The 21,758-nt window shown below is 38.7% G+C and overlaps 2 long non-coding RNA genes across 2 annotated transcripts in view; both read left to right on the top strand.

The window, feature by feature from the left end:
* LOC146543706 (uncharacterized) overlaps window positions 1-21,758 on the top strand; it is a 147,406-nt gene that overhangs the window by 83,175 nt on the left and 42,473 nt on the right. The window lies entirely within an intron of this gene.
* On the top strand, window positions 10,763-17,052 carry LOC146543707 (uncharacterized). Its single transcript, XR_014885158.1, has 3 exons — window positions 10,763-13,059; window positions 15,033-15,085; window positions 16,899-17,052. It is a non-coding gene; the product is annotated as an uncharacterized LOC146543707 (long non-coding RNA).

Genomic DNA, 21,758 nt, shown 5'->3' with positions numbered 1-21,758 from the left:
GTTCTTTCCCTGTTTGTGAAGGTAATGTTGGGAAGACTTTGAAAAACACTGAAAAGTTTTGAGATTTTAATAAAAAAAAATCCAGGAAATTAAAGTTTTCATCTTGACAGTTTCAAGATGAAATGTTCTAACTTTCATATCAAAACTCATTTTTCAACTTGAAACAGCTTTTTTTAAGCAACAGAAAACAGTCTTTAGTGCAGAGATGGTTGATCTTAATCCTGGGTCTGATGTCCTGGTGGATTACTCGTGCAGGGGATGGAGCTCAGCTATTGGCAAGGATACATGTGCTACGTGAAGAAATATGGCTTCTGATTTTGGCTTGTAATGAAGTATTTTTCTGTAGTGGCAATAGCAAGGGGTTGACAGGAAAAAATAATACAGTTAGTATCAGAAGCAGCCATCCTGGAAATTACAGACCACAAACGTCACATCCCTCTCAGCAGGAGGGGTGGGGGGACTTGTGCCTCACTCTGTGTTCATTAGCAGAGCTCAGCCCCACCTCAGACTGAACGTCTGCTGATGGTTCTCAATCTGGAGATGTGAGCCTGACTGTAATATGCACCAATTTTTATCTGTCTCTAAGTAAAGGTCCTTTGAGCTCTTTACCTCTAAATGCCATTTTTTTTGTATTAAATTGTGAAATGCTGAGATTGTATATTGTAGAGAATGTAGATCTGGATATACAAGAGCGACATAGCATGTGAATGTCTATTAAAATAGAAAATGTTCTCATAGAAAATACATTTTCCAGCTACAGGGTAAATATTTGTTATGGGAGCAGTGAGGTAGTTTTTACTAGGCCGGTATTCTGAGCTGGTAAATGATAATCACCCACTCAAATGGCACCAATAGATCAAAGATCGAAATAGCTAATGCCATGCTGGAATATCATTTTACAGCCCTATAAATTTCAAATGTATTATTAGGGCAGAAAGCATAAACAGATTGAATATTTTTCATTCCATGGTAAAGAACAGACATAGTTGGAAAATAGTTTTCTCATAAACATGGAATGTGTGACCAGGATACTCCCAGAATAGTTAAAATGAAGTGCAGCAGGTATGGCAAAGATGAGGTAATAAATTGAGAACGCATTTTTAGTATATTTTTGTATGCAATAAAACTTTATTTTTTTTGCAAACATATATTTACAGTGTTTTTTCTTTTTTTCTATCACCTTGCTTGTAATACAAGTGTAGATCAAGCAATAAAACAGCCAGTGATCAGAATTGCAGTAAAAAGAAAGTACTCATAACTTTATAAGACTGTGGTGAGCAGAGGGTTACTCATCCCTATTTGGCCTTTGATCAAGCCAAGAAAAGATTCAAGCAGTGCAGGCATGGGGATGAGCCTGTTCCATAGCCTGGTTTCTTGGGATGGTGAAGAGCTGACTGTTACTTGGTTTGGATCTAAGTGGTTTGTGGGAGCTAGTGTTCCTTCGATCTGATGTCCTGTGCTGAGCATGCTCCTTGTTCAGGCCCAAGTTCAGCTTTGTTCCTGAGCTGCTCCTGAGCAGCTGTCACTGCTCAGGAGCAGTGCAGCCTCTGCTCCTTCCTGGGCTGCCTCTGGCTGACCAGTGGCTGCATGCAGTAGTGAGAAATGTGCCAGAGCTCTGCAGTGATGACTTGCTCACCGCTGTATTTAGACAAAATTAATCTTCTGGCTTCTGTGCTTGTCCCTTGTTCTGATACCAGGTTTTTGGGGGAGTTCCCCAGCAATGAAATTGAGGTGTGTGTTTGTGGGCCTGGCTACTTCAGAATGCTTTTGTAGGGAAAGCAGAATTAACCAGGATAATGCTTTTGATCCACAGATGTTTTATTACCTTTTAAGACAGTAATAAAGGAAGCTCTTCTTGAGCAGAAAAGCCAGATGTTGTTGCATGCCTCAGGTGAGAGAAATAACAGTCATGATGCATCTGTGTGGGGCAGTGCCCGCATTCAGTCCTTACCTTTTCTCTACATGAAAGTTCACATTTGGGGAGCAATGAAACTTTTCTCTCTTCTTTCCTATTTTAGCCCTTAAAGCAGCCATTCCTTTTTGAAGGTTACCTTCTGTATTATTCAAATTTTAAGTCAGCAAGGGAGCCAAAGCCTGTTCCCGTTTCCTGTGCTGGCAGAGCTGTGTTTGTGGGTTTGGTAACTGGCGGATCATTTTCTAAACACAGAAATGTTGGTATCTGCTTGCTCTTATTCTCTGCCTTCTCTGCAGATAAGCTAACGAATCTTCTTAGGGTATGTGAAGAGTGAATCCAGATGAGTTAAACAGTTTTAATTTCTGATTACATTTAGTAAATAGTGGCCGATTGGGTTAGCTGCTGCCCTTCTCTGGGCAATGAACTACAGCTCACTTCCTGTAGGAGTAGGGGGCTGTGAATATGTCCCTTATTCTTTATTGTCTCCATATTTCCATCTTACAGGCTCCTTGCTCCTGGGTGGGAAATGCTGGATGCGTGTAGGGGTGTGTTGGGAAGCTGTGATGGCTGTGCTGCTCAGACCTTCCTCTGTAACCTAAATGAGTTTCTGTGGGGACTTACTGATGGTCTTTGTGCTTCAAGAGCTAGGTGTCTGTTCTGAGGATGCCCTAAAATTTGTCTATAGTAAGACAATTCTTTTGATATTTTGTTTTTTACAAGACTATTATGACTTTGACTTTTTCTCATGAGTCATGAGATGGCAATTGGTAAGCCACTAATATTGCTGCCCACAAGGGTTTGTAATTTTAGAAGTAATCACTTTGTGGCTGATGTAAATTTTGTAATGAGAAATACTAGATTTATGACTGCAGGATTTCTCACAGACTGTTTTATTGCTTAGAGGAATTGCTTTCTCTGTTGGGAAAATCCATCATTAGATGTCTGCCTCAAATGTTTTGTGGAGCATTTATGCTTGGAGAATGCTAATGCAATCATTGAAACAATAATGATGATTTGAGATAGCGTAATTGTTCCCTTTTTCTTTACTCCAGACACTAAATGAGCTGCCAGTCAAGTTACACACAAATTTGTGAGAGGACTTTGCAGCCAAAACGTGAACAATTGCAAAGTCTGGTCTTTGGGTTCTTGGCCCACCTGATAGATTCATTTCATATTGCTGAAAAAGACACCTGGTTTTTGCACATAGTAGCTGAGAAGAGCTGCTTGTAGTACAAGATCTACTGCCCCTGCCACAGTGATGGTAACGATCAATTCTGAAGAGAATTTTTATTGCTGCCTTTTTATGTGGAACCTGTCTAGGTATTTTGAGCACACTTGTGAGGTCAACCTTCTTAAGCAAGATGTAGGAGGGAGAAAATCCTAATGAGGCTTAGGCCTTGCAAAAATGTGAATTTCTCAGACCTCTGGAGATGAAATATTTCTTGGCATTGGGCTGCATGTGAAAATTTTGGGGTCTATCCAACTTTCATGAGGAAAATTTTAGCATCTCCAGAGCTGGTTGATGAGTGTTCTGAGGTTTAAGGTTACAGTTTGAAATATGAAATATGGGTACCTAGTGCCTGAATTGGTTGGATGTGTGGCTGTTGTGTTTTATGGGCATGTAATCTTCAGTAGTTTTGCAGCAAGCTTCTGCTGCATGATGCTCGCCATGGGCACTGGTCAGGGATGCTGGATGTCCTTGCACTGGCTCTTAGCAGGGGGCACATTAGCTTGGCTGAACAGAACTTGGTTTACTCAGCTGTTTCCATTTCTCCCCTATAAGAATGAACTAGCTTGTTGGACTGGGAGCACTAGGCAACAACTATGACTACACTACTTTTACTGCAGCTAAAAAAAGATGATGTTATGTATGGTTTTATTTTCTTATTCTCTTCTTCACTGAGAGGAGAGTATACGTATGGTTTTGTGTTTAAGTGAAGATAACTTAAGCATTCTATTATTTAATATAAATTTTTCAGTTCTATGCCAATAGCACATCTCAGCAGAGAAAACTGCTGCAGTCAGCAAGGTCTTTCCTTCGTAGGTCTGTCTATAAAAAGAAACATAATGAGAGAGTGCTCTTAGAAACATCATGCTTTGAAGCACCAGCATATAACCTCTGGTGCTGGAATTTCTCAAAGATGTTTTTCCTGCAGTGGTGATGCTTCATGGAGCACTGACCCTACGGTAGAGAGGGGGAGGTAAGAGCCCTCACCTGTGCCAACACCTGCCTAGTCTATTTGTGTCCTGCCTCATCTAGTTTTGGCTCAGTGCTTGCTGTGAAGTACTGGGCTGAAATACTTGTTAGTTCTCTGTTCCCATGAAGCTGAATTGTTGTGTAGATTAACATTTCATTTTCTCTTTTGTGTGTGCAACAGGTATATTCTGAGTGAAAACACGTATTACTGCAGAACTGCCTGAAATGTACAGGAGTTTTGAATCTTGCTCTGATTTGGCATATTCTTACCTTTTATTGTAATACACTTCTGTGCTGCTGATCTTATTCCTTATTGAAACAGCCCATTTCTGCATGATTCAAGTTCATTTCTTGAAACTGGTTTCAATAACTTTCATTTACTTAAACTATTAAAATAGTTTAAAATATGGAGAACAGTACTACTCGCTTCCTATTCAAATTGCTGCTCTAGCCATTGAAATAAGGTTGAAATAAAGTGTCTTGGGTTCTGCTTGACCTGATTCAATGTAACTGTTAAAATGTAGAATTACAGAAAGATAAAGTCAGATGCATTCCCTATTTGGCTCAAACTATTGAAATGGGAATGGTATGAGTTTGCACAGCTATTAATATGTTATTAATCCTGGATACATTATGTAGTACTTTTAAGCCTTATCTGAAGGACTGGATATTCTTTTGTAATGTGTTCTTTTGCTTTTCTATACTCTGACATTTTGTAGATGAGCCATTGCTCAATATGTAAAGTCTAAATGGCTCCTCTTATTCAATCAAGTGCTATGTCATTGAACATGTTACAAAGAGACTATATGCTCTGCACATTAAGTTTTGAGTCTGGTGCTTATTGCAAAATTAAGACTTTTGAGATGCTAAATATGTGCTATATCTTGCAAGCTAAAAATGGCAGACTCCTGACAGTTTTGGGTTGTTGAGACTACAAATAACTCCCTTATGTCCATCCTTCTCTCTTTTGTCCACGGCTTCCATGTTAGGCCCCAGTTCTTTGTAATGTTCAGTATCCCTGTAGCTCCAATAGGCTAGAAAGCAGTAATGCCATCCCATTCCTGGTTTTCTGAATCAGGCTTCTGTTATTTTGACTGCTTGTAAAATATCCCTGGAGAAATAGTAGCTTTTAACACAGCGATGGCTTATTTTGTCTCTTCAATTCAAGTTAGCTATAGAAGCCTTCTTCACTGATTAAGTTACTAACTCTATAAGACCTTCATGTTGCTTAATATCACTTCCACTTTTCTTTTTCTGTAGGTAGGTTTTCAGGTATGCAAATAGCAGATCCTAAATCATCTACATGAACGATAATTTCTGTGACAGGCAGCATTCATCAGTGAGACTGAATGCTTTCAATTTAAAGCAGAAGCAGTATCAAACCTCGTCTAATCTAAACGGTATGTTAAAAAACATAGAGCTCTTGTCTACAAGTGAAAATTCAGAGGACCCCTATGGTGTTGCATAGGTGCACTCTCCCAGAGTCAAGGATCAGAAAGGTTCCCTTGATTCACAGGTCTTATGAAGGTGTGGAAGCTACTGCTGAACTTCAGCCTTGTATTTCCTCTTGGCAGCAGCTGCTCGCCTGCAGGTTCTGGAGCACAGGCTTGGACAGGAGGAAGGTTTGCAATGGTTTGGGAGAGCCGTTGGAACGGTCTGCTATGGGATGGTGCTTTTAAGGTAAAAGCTGCGTTGGTTAAGACTGTTAAGTGCCAAACTCAAAGGCACTTTTCTCTCTATTCTCTTTCCTCAGGGCAGATGGCACGTGAGCACGCATGGTTATGGCACAGCATGGGCACTGTGAAATTACAGGATGTCAGACTAAGCACATGCTGCTGCTGCTTAGGAAATGTGAGCTGCCCTGCAGTTACTCTTGCTTGTTTCTTAGAAGGATTCCAGGATTGGCTTGACTGTGTGGCCCAGTGTCATGTCACGTAGGGATGCCTGAGTTAGCTCAAGAAGACTTTGCCTTACTGTTGAAAACTGTCTTTTTAGTTTAATATTATGCTTATACCAACGTATGATGCTTCTCATCACACAAAATGCTTCCAGAAAACCTACAATGAGACAAGTTTTGAAACACTAGCTCCTGTACAGTAGCCAGAAACATGCCTACTGCATGCCCCCAAAGCAAATGTCACATGAAAGCTAGGAAAGCAGCAGTCCCCCATCCCTGAGGCTTATGGCATTTGCACAGAGAGGGTATATCAAATGCATCCCTGAGTATTCTGATCCCTGTTGTACCCTCCTGGCACTGCTTTCTGTGAGGGGCTGCCAGGTGTGCAGTGTGTGAAGGAGAGAAAAGCAAGTAACTGCGATACTTTTCTCGCTTCTGTCGCTTGATGCCAAATAATGACCATTATGAATAGTGAGTACTGAGTATTAAAAACCTGGGTAGGTAGCTGCAGCATATCCTTGCCTCCATGCAAGCACATAGTTCAAGATTTTTTTCTTAATTTCTCCTGATAGTAGTCAAGAAAATTGCAGTGAAACCAAAGAATTTGTCTTATCTGCTTTTATGAATATTGACACCTTCCCCCCCCTTTCCCCTCATAATTATTTTTAATTTATTCTTTTCCTGAGTTCAAGATTTGTGTCAACAAACTGCTGGTGGAAACTTTATGGTCTAGTAAAAGTGAGGTAATTAGAAACAAGAATCCCCACTCCTGCTTTTCTGCATCCAGTTCAGCAAAACACTGGCAGCAGAGGCAATGTCCTTCACCCAACCTGGTGTTCAGTTTGCCATTCATCAAGATTAGGAATAATCAGGGAGCTCACTTATAGATGGAGGAAGGTATTGATTGTCATTAAGGTGTTGGATTGTATTTGAAGAAAGATGTGGATGCTAGGACTCCAATTCTCATTCTCTTAAAAATGCTTAAATTTGAAAAGTATACAAATTAAATTAGATTGTTCTCCCTTCCTCCCAACCCCCCCAAAAAAACCCAACACTAAAATCCCCCAAAAACCTACCCCACAAAAAAACAAACAAAAAAACCCACCCAACTAAACAATGTAAGAAGCAGACAAAGCCCAAACTCAAAAAACTCAAACAAAAAACCTTTATTAAACACAATTGTCACTTCAATTTTTTTTGGGGGGGGAGGGTATGCTATGAATAAAATTGCCTGCATATCTACCTATATGGACTTTGCTGGACAAACATGGCAAGTGGGTTGCTGCTTTTCCAACAACTTTTTGTGGCTTCTGCAAGCCAATAAAGAATAGTTACATAAGTCACATCTCAGTTTGTATACTGACATGAAAGAGTAAAAGTGCTACAACATAAAATGTATCAGGAACCTGGTTGAAAATTAAAAACAAACAAAAAAGCCTCAATTTACAGAAAATGAGTGATTCAAATGACTAATAGTATTAAATCATTTCTTACAAGAAGATCTCAACATTTCTTTGGAAAGCGTTAATACCTCAACTATCAGAGCACTCTTTATGAACTTATTCTGCTTTCTATCTCCTTGCATAGAGAAGATTTTAGCCATGAGAGGACTGCAGAGCAAGCTTGGGGAATGCAGATTGTGCCTCTACGCCTAAGCCAGGCCACCCTTCTCTCTTTTGAAACAGTGTGTAACTGTTGGTTAAAATGTTTTTGGTAATACTCACAACTTAAATATATAAATATTTTGCTATCAACCACTTTGTCAGTCTTCATTCAGACAATGTAGACTGTTTGCTTTGTTCATTGCTGCCTAGCAGGAGAGCAGGTGATGTGGAGACGGGGGGGGATGGGGGGTTGAAGAGGTGAAGTGAATTCTCAGATTTTGCCTGAAGAAGTTGTGTTTCTTGACACACAGGTGACAACCATTTCTGTCCTTTTACTGTCTGCCTCCATCTCCTCTCTCACACTCTCCACTAGCCTTATGAAAGAAGGGGCCTTCAGCATTGCAGCCATGTTTCACAAAGGCAGCAGTTGCAGTGATCAGATGCTGACTCTGTTTAAAGGCTAAACTGTGCATATTTATCCTCAGATGAAAAGCATCATTAGATTATGCCCTATGTTCATATGAAGTCGACAGTAACATGTGCAATGAGCCTGTCCTCTCTTTTATGACATTACAGAATCGAGTATTTTACTTGTAAATAGGGCAAGATATGAGGCAGAGTGCATACTTCCTTGAGCTGGGAGACATGCACCATAAATCAGGATATGTATGCGTAATTACAAGATATCAGAACAAGTCCCAGGGGTATTTTTAGCACTGTAAAATGTTAGATAGACCTGCTTTCCTGCAGAACATTGTCCTTTTTGTTTCTCCACTCCTAGGTACCAGACAGTTTTGTTGGTTGGATTACTTGAGATGGAAGCAGTGTGATAAATTACAACTGCAGGAGTATACTGTGTTTAACTGCACAATCAGAGTTTAAAACTTCAGATTAAACTGTACAAAGCCTCTGAACTAATTGTCAGAAAATATCGTCAGGGGTGAGTACTTTCCTAGCAAACTGTTGGATATGAAATCAAAGGCTTGTTTTTTTCTACTGATGTGGAATATTTTGGGTGGGTAGTTGGACCTGTGTGAATGAGTGGCTTTGGGAAACAAGAAAGAACACAGTTGTTACCAGAATTGAATATCTGTATTTATAAGAAGTGTAAATGAAGCGTTGGGAAGGATTTGACAGGAGTGAGGAAGGACCTGTTTTGAGTTTAAATACTCCTTTACGTTCTTTTCCTAATGTGTGCGTGAATATGAATTTGATTGTAATTATACCTCTTATGTTCTTAAGGCTATTTTCACCCTTTTCTCTGTTCCCAGGACAGCCTTGGCATCACTGAAATCACTGAATTTTGGAGATGCTGTTACTCTCCATGCACCTTGTCCTTGTGACAATACTCATTGTTAGCTGTGTCTACTGGGCTGCCACAGTTCGGGATCAGCTTGATGAAAGCCATCAGCAGGTCTACAAAGTGCCACAGATTGTTTGACACAGAATTCTGTCTTGGGCATGGTTCTTATGTTGATGCAATTGTAAAGCAATGAAAAGCGGACTAAAAGGAGGGATGGAGGGATGGATAGCAAGGTCCCATTTGTTCTGTCTACCTGGGCTGCTTTAGCTGTGTTGGCAGACTGAAAATAAACCACCATTAATAAGAAAAAGGATGTGACCTCAGCTGTAGGAAGAGCTGTGCCCTATTCATGTAAAGGAATTTTCTGTATAACTCATGCACAAGTTTTCTCCATTACAGCAGGGCTCACGCTTAGGCATGTTGTCAGAGCATTTACATTATCTTTTTTCCTAAGAGCAAACTTTAAAACTGCAGTTCAGTCAACATCAAAGCTTATATCAAAACAGAAGGGAGGATTTTTTCCTACATTACTTGGTGTTGAATCTCTAATAAAAACCAAACCAAAAAGCAAACAACTCACAAAGCAAAAATAAACAACAAAACAAAAACCAAAAAATCATAAAAAAAAATACAACAACAACAAAAAACAAAAACAAAAAAAGCAATCAAACAATCCCAAACCAAAACAAAGGAGCTGGGGCAAGTATGAGAATAGGAATGGCCAATAGGAAGCTCCAATTTCATTCACTTCACAGAAGAGGGTCTATACACAATGCTAGCTTGCTCTTACTGTGAAATACTCCACTGCTGCTACAACACCTGTAAGCTTTTGAGTGAGATTCTAACTATGAATTACTTATCATCCTTTTTTTTGTTTGTTTGTTTTTGTTTTTGTCATCTTCTATTTAGGAGATACAAACACAAGTGTCTTTTAATGTGCTTCTAAAGTTCAAAAGGAATGACCTCTGTGCAGATTTAATTATCTGAAAGTCTCTTACTGTGCTATACTTCTAATGTTTGTGGAGCAACTAGCTGTCATTTAGCTTGATTTAACCAACTTACTGATAATGAGCCACAGGCAGGCTTTAGGCATCACACAACTATTTTCCTCTTTTCATCGTTTACTGCAAGTGAAAATATAATAGGATTTCCCCAAATATTCTGACAGTATATACCTATTTTAATCAATTCGAATTTTAATGATTTCATTCATTCTCGCTGTCCTTGATTGTCCTCCAATCAATTGTTAGATTATAGTTTGACAACTTTGATGTCTGAAAATTTCTGCATGTTGCTTAAATGGTGTGGCTGGCTCCAGTAGGTCTGTGGGTGTTTATCATTAGTAGGTATTTTTAAAGTTAATCATTAATCTACTACATTGTCATTTTAGGAATGATTTTTTTTTTTTCTGGCTTTGTAAGCCATTTGTAACAGACTCCCAGATGTTCTGAGATAAAAGATGCTGCACAGACCAATGGGAATATTACCAGTGTGTTTCCAAAACAGACTTTGTCCACTGCTTAAAAATAAATGCAAAGAAAATTCCTTGCAAAGGTATTAAACATTTAACAGCCTTAAAAATGGTTATTTAAATAACTGAGGGGCTCATTTCCTTAATCAAGAAGGCTTTTAGATTAATTTTTGCAAGATTTTAATTATTCTGTTGTATGTAATGGTAATATTCCTCTTCAGATATTCACACATGCTGATTTCAACATCAGAACTATAAATGTTAACTTTACAAAGCATTCAGCAAGCTTTCTGATAAATCTAATACTTGTACTTTTGTTTTCGGTTGAATTATTATTTGACCCGTATCTGCCTACTGGCTTTCTATTCCCATCTAGATATACTAGTGAGTTACGTCATACTGAGCCCTACTGGTTTTGAGAGGGGGATATGGCGTTCAGCAGCAGCCCATGGCTCCTGGACTTCTCATAGTGTGATGGACTTCCAGAGTTCCCGGTATTCACACCCTGTGCATCTCAGAGGTATCTTATCTGTGAGCAGATGATGCTGAAATGCGTGTGTTACTGCATATACTGGGATCAGTTCTCGGGAGCTGACATCTCTCAGTCTCACAGTGTAGAAGTACTGGATCTGTGACTTCTGAATCTGTCTACTGCTTTTTCATGTGCAGTTTAAGTATATGCTTAGAGTAATAAAAGGTATGTACTGAAGGAAGATGATGTTTTTTTCAGATTTATAGTACTGTTGCTTATTTCAAAGTATGCAATTTAGACTTGTTCTTATTAGGGAAAATGTAGCAGTGAGAAAGTTTATGTTAGTTCCTGAACTAGATGCTGAAAATAAGGGCGAGGCTTTTAAAGTTATAATGTGTGTTTTGCAACAACTGGTGTTTTCTCTTTTGAGGGGATTAATGAAATGCTTTAGAGCTGCTTTCTGTGATGGCCTGCAGCACATTATTGAGGGTTCATTATCTTGTCAAAGCCTGTAAAATATGGACCCTACAGGAGTGATGATGAGGTGCACAGTAAGTTGATAAGGAGTCAGTCCCCCTGCATGGAGCCAGGAGGAAAAATGCTACAATAGATACAAATGGAAAGGAAAGTACAAGACCCTGTGAGAATCTACCAGCAGTACTGGTTCTAAATTTGTTTTGGACAAATTGGATTTGTTGCTTTTCAGTTTTCTTTCTGTAAACTCTCCTGTGACTTTATTGTCAGCTGAAATGCTTATTGACTGAGAAGTGCTTGCATTTTAGTGATGGATATGGTGATCCTGGTAAACACTTTGGGGCAATATTGTGATGCAATATGCTGTGTAAGTGTTTATGTCACATAATGGAATGGGCAGACACTTATTTAAATAAAAATTAGAGTAGAAATCTCATTGTTTCAGCAGCCATTAGTTTCACTAAAGCTAATATAAAGATAAGAGTTAAATGATCTGTGGATGTATACAAATGTATTAAAGTAGAAAAATAACGCCAAATTCAATGTCATTATTACTGGGAGAAGTGCCAGCATTCTTGTTATTTTTAATGACTTCCAAACTGTGTCCTTAGAGATTGATGAGGTAAGCGATTTCAGATGGGAAACTTGATATCCTCAGTGCTGAAAGGTGTTGAGCACTCTCACTTATTAGGGAGCATGGCCAAGCCTGGGATGCTCTGTGAGACAGTAGACAAGAACCATAGGTTAAAGGCAGCTGTGGCCATTCTTTTTAGTAGGAGAAAGGAGAAATACTTGCACTGCAGGAAATCTGCAGAGTCCAGCTCGTGTGATGATGAAATGACTGCTTTGGAAGTTAAAACTACTGGAAAGATGACCTTGTGATAACAGACCAACTCACAAGTTTGGCAGATTTAAAGCAAACACAAAGCAAAAACTATATATATGTTTTTAATGCAATAGATTAGAAGGTGGAGATCACTATAAGAGATTGCAAAGAGATAAATTCATGAAAGGTTGGCTAACTGACGGCTGACATACAGCCCTCAGCTCAGAAGACTCATAAATCACTGGTTGTTCAAATTTGAAATAAACCAGAAGTAAGTGTCTACTATGCATCTCTTCTGGTTCCTTGGTCTCTGTTACTGACCACTACAGAGACCGGTTGCTCAGTTGTCCTCCCTATGGAACAACTGCTGTATGGCTGACTCTAAATCCAAAGATTATTTGCAGAGTCTATCTTAGAGCTGAGAAGTTATTATCTTGTCATGTATATTTCAGCTGGCTACATTGCACTTACCACTAACGTTGATCTCTGGCATCCTGGCTGTGACTTCTCTAGCCAAGGTGATGGACTGGGCTGTGGGTGCAAGGAGGAGCACCTTCGCTAAGTGAATGCTGTCAGAGCTTTGGGAAGGGCTGGGAAGCCCTGCAAGACCTTTCTTTTGTTTACCTGAAAACAAGGTTGTAGAGAGAGAGGATGGGAGGGATATGAGTTGCTGGGAGCACACAAAACATCTGTGTATTTTAATTTCTGTTCTATGGTGGAAAAACTTCCTGACTTGCTTTTTTGGGATGTGGATTTGAAAGTCTACTTTAAAATGGGACAGAAGAACACGTACAACGAGACAACTGTCAGTGAGGAACAAAATACTATTGCTCTGCAGTCTCAGGAGTAGTTTCTGCAGCAGGACATGTGCAAGGAGAGCTGTAGCTACTGGAAGTATAGGTGAGCAGTCTACTATGTAAATTTTCACTAACCTCAAGTGTAAGTTACTTTAGATACAGTAATATCCATAATTAAAATGCTCCCTTGAAGTAAATAATTAAATGAGGATTACAATTATTAGTCACAAAGTGACACAGGTGACGAGCTTTCCTAAAGTAGGACAATTAAACTGTAAATTAAAATTAAATTTCTCTATGAAATTAGATTATTATGCAAGGTAATTATTTAAGAGTAACAGGTTAGGTCCGTATATTGCAAAAATAAATCCTTTCAGAGATCTCCAGGTTTTTAAAAGTATTTCCCAATGGGAACAAAAGACCAAATTAAAACTTCATGATTCTTGAACAGAAAATGATATTTCATGGATGCAATTTTGTTTAAGTAAAGTTTTCCTTACCAATATCTTCTATATTATTTTTTTATTATTATTTTTATCCTAGCAGGGATACTGTTCTCTGTGGGAATGTTTGCTGCTGGAGAGATGCTCCTGTGCCTGGGCAGATTTCATGTTCAGTGTCAGCAGGAGAAAGCACCATCTTTGAGGCTTCTCTCTTGCTGCATGAACAATGAACCATTCTTCTTATTGGCACCTTTGTACATGCTCAAGAATTATCTAGTACATGAATTGCTTAATGCATTATTTAAGATATTTTGCCTTCAATGTTTTTGTTCAAATTGTTCTTGTGAGAATTAAATGACAAAATTTTCTTATCCTGTTCTAAAATAATAGATTTCTTTGTCCAGGCAAGAAGTGACCATAGATCTCGGCAGTCCCTAGATCAAGGGATTATGAGCTGTTCCAAATATTCTGTAGGTAATAAAGGAATATATAGAATAATTTCTTAAATCAACTTTCTGGAGCTCTGTGGCAGAATTAGGATGTCTGAACAATCCTAATCCTAGTGGTAACTTCAGGACTGTTTCTGGAGTTAGAGAAGTCTGGTTTTGTGTCCAAGGTAACAAGGCAGTATCTTATGGGGTGCAGATAGGGTTAACTGCATGATAATGTCAAGATTTAGCAAATCCTTACTTGGATTAGTAGTCCTTCCTCAATTATGTAGTCTGACTTATTTCATTGAGTTATTTTTGTGAGAGAGAGCATTCAGAATATGTAAAGGAACTTAGGTGCTTGGCACACAACTGGTCAGTGGCCCATAAGCTTGCTGCTGTGGCCATTACAAAGATGGGCTGGACTGGGCGGTGGCTTCTTGGGGAAGATGGGCTGCTTGCTGCCCCACTGGCCTTGCTGGTCTAGAGCTATTTTAGATATTTCTCAGCATATGCAACATTTTGTTTTATTAAAGTAAACAATCAGAAATTATACATTATTTTTAATTTTTTTAAAATATTAATTAAAAACAATGAATTAATAATAAATCAGTGTTCTTTGATAACCTGACATAATGAACTGCATGAACCTGCTGAATCAGTATCAAAGCATCAGAAATTGTTTTTCTTATTTTACTAAATTCTTCTATGATGTATTTTTTAATTTCTACTTCTAGTAATACTTTCTATCCACTTCATTAATAAGACAAACAAGAATCAAATTTTGAGAGCTTTTTTACTCCCAGTTCAGAGAAAAAGAGAAGTTTTTTTCCATCTTTGAATATTCAGTCCTGGAATAATTTAAATCACTTTTTAGATACTGTACTCCATTCAGTAAAATATTTAGTGCTATTATGGTAGTGTAAACCATTAGACTGCAATTAGAGAAACACAGAACAGAGACTGATAGTTCTGCTGGAACACAACAGAGATGCACGATTGCCCTATTAAGATCGGAAGTCTTTAAGCACAGAGATTATTAAAAAAAATTAATCACTGTTACAGTCAGATTTTCTTAGATTGTAGTAAAAATACCTTATTTATGAATAGAACTACCACTTTGTCAACCACTTAAGAACTAAAAAAAAAAAAAAAAAAATCTTAATAAGAATCCTTTGGGTTATGCTTATATTGCCTTCTTGCAGCTGCAGCTGGGAATTCAGAACTTCATCTGTACTTTCCAGAAGGTCTCACTCAGGTGGGTTGTACTGACGAGTGTTCTCAGGAACTACACAGGGCTTTGTCACAGATATTCATGAGAATAGAGATTTAAAGGACCTCAATAATTTTCAGTTATATTGTTGTCTAAATATACTCTTATCCAGGTGTGCACCAAATACATTCACAGATTTCTAAGACAAGTGCAATGAATAGTGGGATTAAGTACTTTTTCTACTTCATTTATTTTGCAAAGTATTTAATAGGAGTGTTTGTATGCACAGATGTTCACAGCAATGGGGGAATAAGAAGCATTTTAAAATAAAAAGTAGTCTGATTGTAAAAGTAATAAAATTAAAAACAGGATCAGGAGCTGCATTAACAGTGGTAGTAACATCGAAGTAGCAAAAACCAAAACCAGTTTCAACACAAATCACTGGCATTCCTCCTGTGCATGTGGGTGGCAGCAGCATTTCTTCATATGCTTAATGTAACCAGAGAAGAGAATTCAAAATGTCTGAACTATTCACCACTGAGGTAATGGTTGGGGACTGGGAGCTTGCAGGTATTTGAAGATAATTTTCTAACAATCCATATACTGAAAAATAAAGCAAAAAATAATCACTGTCAACTGACACGCTCATTTGAGAAACTCACTGAAAAGTTAAGAAAGCATTAATTTCTGAGAATGGAAGGTAAGAAAGATAGTGAAAATTCTGACTTCCTGTGGCTGTTAGGCATAGTTAGACAGGGCTGCCTGTGCTGGATTGGTTCTTAGTTTGGTTGACTTGTCCCTCGCATTCAAAAGTAGTTTGTCAGTGCAAATAAACCTACATTGAATAAACATAGTTTGACTCGCATGTCAGCTGCCTGCATCTGTGATTAACCTCACACCTTCACTGATGATAAATATGAATCAAAACCATAATTTCAACAGGGCTTTAAATAATGTGTGGGCATAACTATTATAACACTTAGTGAGAAAGGCATGCATTGAAATGCAGAATTAGCAAATATGACTCGAGGGTAGGAGGTATTGCTTTAGAGAAATGATACCATTTAAATATGGTACTTGAAAATAACACGTTAAAATGTCTTTAACATTATAAATTCTCTCAATTATCTGTCCAGCTCTCCAGTGGTATATTAGGAGCTAGTTTGTTTGAGCCACAGTACATGAGTGAACTGGACCCTGTGAAAAGGTTGGTCTGGTGTGGGGTTTCTCTCATATAATGCAAAAATGAGTGTGAGCCTCTGTTATGCAGGGTCACATCCCAGCCTGTGTTTGGGGCTTGGGACCAGCAGCCAGCTGAGTCCACCTACGGGCATGGACCTGAGTTGGCTGCACAGGCACAACCCAACGTGACGGTGATCATCTGCTCCAGTAACACCGCGTTCTGAATGTCAGAAGAACACAGGGTTCTTAATGCTGATGATTCTGACTTAGGCAGACTACTTGGAGTGTCTGTTTAACGACACACTCCGCACTGATGTGCGCTTTGCCAAGGCTGCAGGGAGGGTGTTGAAGAAATGCTGAAGTGGAAGTGTAGTTTTGGGCAGAGAAGAACAGATAGTCACAGCACCCTATGTCTGCTATCAGAAACTGCATGTGAACAGTATCCAATAGCACAACAGACACTGTTTCTCACTGTTTTTCTCTTTGTTTTCACCCTGATGATAATCTGCCCCTGGCAGAATTGGCAATTCAAGTGCACTTTCTCAGAAAAGTGCCCTGTTTGATCATTTTGACCTTTTTTTCCCTCCTAAATATTAGGGCTTTGCAAATCATGATATCCCTAATCAATGTATGATTCTCCATTTTTTTTTTTTTTTTTTTTTTTTTTAAACCTCAGTTCCCTCTGGCTCCCTGCTCAAGCCTGTCCACCCTTGTAGGGCAAATCTGATTGCTTTCCTCCACCACAGAGAAGCACTGGTAACAACTTTAAGTGAAGTTTGGACTGAGTCTGTACTTTGGCAAGTGACTCTGCTGTCTGTGCCTTGGCTTCTGCTGAATCCTCTGGCTGTCATCCACAGTAGCTTTTGCAAGATTTTGAAGCTCTTTTCTTCACTGGCCTGTTACATTTTGCTGCTTAAAATGATCCCTGGCTTTGAATACTGCAGCTTTCTGAAGCTTGATCTTTCAAAAACTGTCTCTTGTACAGATTTTAATTTATTTTTATTTTTGACAGGCTTTCTAGGGAAATGAGGCAGATGCAGCCATGCTGTTTACCCAGTCTGTGTCTCCTAAATAACTGCTGAATGCCTTGCTGCGTTTCAACCGCATTTGATGGTATGGGACAGAGCTTCGAAGGAAGCTCTGCGTGCTTTGCCGGTGCCTCGTACTAGCACAGCTAATCTTAGCTCTGCTTTTCTTGACTCCAGTCTAACGCAGTTAGGTTCCTAAAAAAAATTGTAGCTTAACTTGTTTTTTCTCAAACACCAGCTGTCAGAAGCTCATATAGGTCTCATGGAACAGGTGCAGTTTCTGAACTGATTTAGATGAAGAAGGGAGAGACATTTGGTAAATATTAATTGGCAGGCATTCTGAGCAAGGACAGCAGACAAAATGGAAAGCATGTGAGTTTGGTTCCATACCTGACAAATGGGATCATTTATTATTTATTTTAAGAAAAGGAAAAGAGGATGCAATTAACATTTGATTCTGCTTCTGTGGAGCCCATCACAAAGGCCATACCCTTTGGCTCATTAAGTGTGCTGCCACATTTTTTAACTAGCTGCGTAGCACCTCACAGGCTTGCTCTGCACCATCAGTATTGCTCTCATTCTTAATTGCTTCCCATGCTTTCTAATATTTAAAAGAAGTAAAAGCATCAACACAGGAAATAAACACAGATATTTTTTTCCCCTCAGATAACGCATGGTGCACAAATGATATCTGGGAATTCTTGAGTGTGGAGAGTCTTCATTTACTCTAAGTGCTGCCATGGCTTTTTGACAATGTACTGCAGAGTTTCCCAATGAGTGGATCTACCTTACATCAACTACTTGCAGGTGGGATTTCACAGATGGAAGGAGTGGTTAGGAGAGTATCACTTTGATCTCTGACGATGCTGAAAACCTACAAATACTGTTGCCTGTTGGAACAAACAGGAAAATAGGTAGTTATAATACCTAGTACATAAGTAAAAGTTTCTCAGCATGATGGTTATTACAGACCATAATAGACCTTTGACATTGGAAAGAAGAACTCGTTCCCAGACGAGATGGATAAGGATTGAATCAGACTCCTTTCCCTGGTGACTCTTCTTCATCTGCAGACCAAATCCTCAGGTATTTGTGTGCTCAGTACTTCATGCAGAGTACTTCAGCACAGTGTGCCTAGTGGGAGCAGGAGGTTCTGCTTCTAACAAGTGTCCTTGAGGTGGAAAAGGTAGGAAGGTGTGTTGCTGTGCATCCGCCTCAGCTCATGCAGATAGAGCCCAAGGTAACCTACACAGTTCAAGAGAAACTGTGTAAAGCAGGAAGCTTTACTCTATCTGTTCTGCATAATGATGCCTGTTTTTTGCTGCACATGGATGCTCGGTAGTCCTGGGATTTTGTGAAGGATGTGGAATACAAGTGGATTTGCTGTACCTATTTCCAGCTGATAGCTTGGAAATGGAGTGAGTCAGAAACAAATGCAGCTTTTTGGATCATTAAAAATCCATTTTCATTAAAAGCAAAGTATTGATGTGACATACTTATTTATACATTCACCCTCTGTCTGTCTATGCCTTACAGAGTGAGAAGAGAGCCTGTACATAAGTTTTAAAGCATTCTATTTACCTTGAATTACTTGCATGGCATCTTTTTTTTTTTTTTTTTCCCCCCACACCTTATTAGATAGCAATTACTCTGCATTCTTTCTTCATAACCAGTTTTGTTTTTTGTTTTTTGTTTTTTTTTTTAATTCAATGTATCTATCATTTGTTTTTATCTATATCTTCCACCTATCTATTTCATCTTTGTGCTTAGAGTTGGTTGCAAATTATATTTGTGATTCACAGAGCTTTCAATCTGCCTGTCTTGATGTTATTTTATGCAACCGTGACTACCGTAAGAATTGGTTTTACTGCCTCTTTTGTGTTATTGATTCAAGCCTGTTTCAGAATTAACGTGTTTGAAATGATCGGGCAATGTTATGTGCCCCAGAATCTCTCAGTAAAAATTTATACCTCATAACTAAATGCAATAAAATTTTCAAATATATCTAAACACAGTTATATTTTGAATTTAGATGAAAACCTTATAGAACCAATCAAATATACAAGACATGCACAAGTGTGTTGTTCTGGGCTTACAAGTAGCATATGCAGAGAAAAGTACTCGAAGACTCACATTTTCCTAGAGATCTGTCCTGTGTGTGCACTCTCTGAGACACTTAATCACATCATTTGTGTTTCCGTCGCGAATTAGATGGACATCATTTTGGCACTTTGACTGTAGGACTGTATCTGTAATTTGAGATTACTGACTTAATTCAGTTAGGGATTTGATCTTTCAAATCTTAGTGTTGCATTTGTTCTCGTGGTTAGGTAGAAATATTTGTGTGCTGACAGTCAGTGGAAACTGATCTACAAGAAAGAATCTTTACTCATTAATAGCTCATCTGGTCGATCTGCAACTTTGTGTAATAGAGAAGAATAAGCAGTGAGATTTGCAGTATGAGTTAACTGGGTTTAAAAACCCCAGAGTTGGTATATCTGGTCCCAGTCCTGAACATCCTTATCTAAACAACAGAGAGAACCACTAGCCTAAAACGTCCATCTTTGATCAAGTTTCCTTTTGGGTCCCAAGCATGTGAAATAGAATTTGAAGTACCCTGTAATTTCAGCCTTTCTACTTTGTACACCCACCCAGCCCTGGGCCCTGATGCCAGCATGAAGGCAGAATCTCCTGAGCTGCAGGGTGCAGGTGTGATGCTGTCCCCTGAGCTGGTGACAGCAGCAGTGATGGGACTGCCTGTACTCAGCAGGGTGTGAGCAGCCCAAGGGGTGCTGGTGGCATGGCACCCACTGGCTGTGCTTTGTGCTGGTGGCATTGTGTGAGCTGGGTGCCCCGGAACTCAGCTCTGTGCCAGCTGCCCTTTAAATGTTCTGGCAGCTGTGGACTTAGAATATAAATTCCTCTTTTTTTTGTTTCATTTCACAGCTCTTTTCCTTACTGATCTCTCTCAGTTCTTTACTAATCTTTTTATTGTCTTTCAGAGTGCAGAGCCTTTCTTGAGTGTGTTTATTAAAAGTAGGGAGAGGAAATATCTACTCAGTGTGAGTACAAAACAGATGCACATATATCCTGAGATGAGTGCATTATGAATAAAGAACCATTATCATTCTTCCCACATCCACGTTTCCATCTACTTACGAGATAGATACGTGTGCCTTGTTAGCAATGATGTTATAATGCAAAAGCTCAAGTTTTCATATCGGAGGAAACATATATTGTTAAATGAACTGAGAACATTCTCCCAAGGGTTAGCATTTCTCTTGTATGTGTGAAATCCTACAGAAATAAATGGCCCTATTATTTTAATTGGATCTTGTGCTATTAGAACATCTTTCTTTGTACTGCGGTAAAGAACCTTCTTTTCCTTCCTTCCCTTAAAATGTGAAATAAGCAAAAGCAGACGATGCATTTAAACATTTATGATTTCAGTATAGAAGACTATACACACACACACACACACATATATATATACACACAAACATATATATACACACATACTCGTATAAAAATTAAATTCATATTTTATGATGTATTTCCCTCTTCTCCCTGAAAATATATAAATAGGACTTCTAAAATAGATATATTTAAAATTTTGCCTTGTCCTTTTGACTGATACCTTGCTTAGAATGGAATGACTCAGGCACTTAAAAATTTGCAAACAGCAGTGCAAATTTAACCAGAACATAGTAGAATCTTTTTTTTTTCCTGGAAAAAAAATAGTATCTGTTTAATAAACAAATTAATCCATAGGCTCTAGTGCTCCTAGTAGCTAAGGATAGACTTTGGTGCCTTAGGTATGTGGATTCTGCGCTTAATTTTCTCCAGTGAGTGAGGGTTCATACAGTATAATGAATTAAATGGCTTTGCCCCTTTCTAATCTGTTTTGTAGCAGTAAGGAACTTGGTTTTCACATGTTGTGACCAAAAGCACAATAGAGTAGAAAATTTCCCATGAACGTACGTTTGAAAACTAATTTCTAAGTGTGTTTGTTTCCTCTTTCTTTTCTGCAGCTGTTCAATTATGGAGGGGTAGTGCTGGTAGGAAAACCAAATATCTATTCTCCAGGGTAGCTACATTGTACTCCAACATTCGAAGATTTGGTTTCTTTTATAATTGGAATGAAATATTGATTTCTTTTTTTTTGGAAAGGAATTCTCTGTCTCCTCCATCTGAATACTAGCTGAACATGCTCACATATGTATGGATTGTGTATTTAATGTGACATGTGAATACAGCAAAGATTTAAACCTGAAAACAAATATTTTAATTACCTAGGGGAAAATAAATTTTCATTGTGCAAAAGAATGTAGAGGAATGACTTGTTATGAGCAACATGAGAAAGCTATAAGGTTAGATCTTGATGAGTTTACTAGTTTGTTTTTGCCAGGTCTGTTTAAAATTTAGGAGGACTGATAAGCTCTTGCTACTGAAACTTTCAGGGTTCACGTTTGTTGGTGTTCAGCCTGGCAGTTGAATGGAGGCTGTGG

The sequence above is a fragment of the Meleagris gallopavo genome, chromosome 10 (assembly GCF_905368555.1).
Source record: "Meleagris gallopavo chromosome 10, MGAL_WU_HG_1.1, whole genome shotgun sequence".
NCBI lineage: Eukaryota > Metazoa > Chordata > Aves > Galliformes > Phasianidae > Meleagris > Meleagris gallopavo.
The sequence above is the reverse complement of the archived record's forward strand: the minus strand, read 5'-3'. Positions and strand labels throughout refer to the sequence as shown.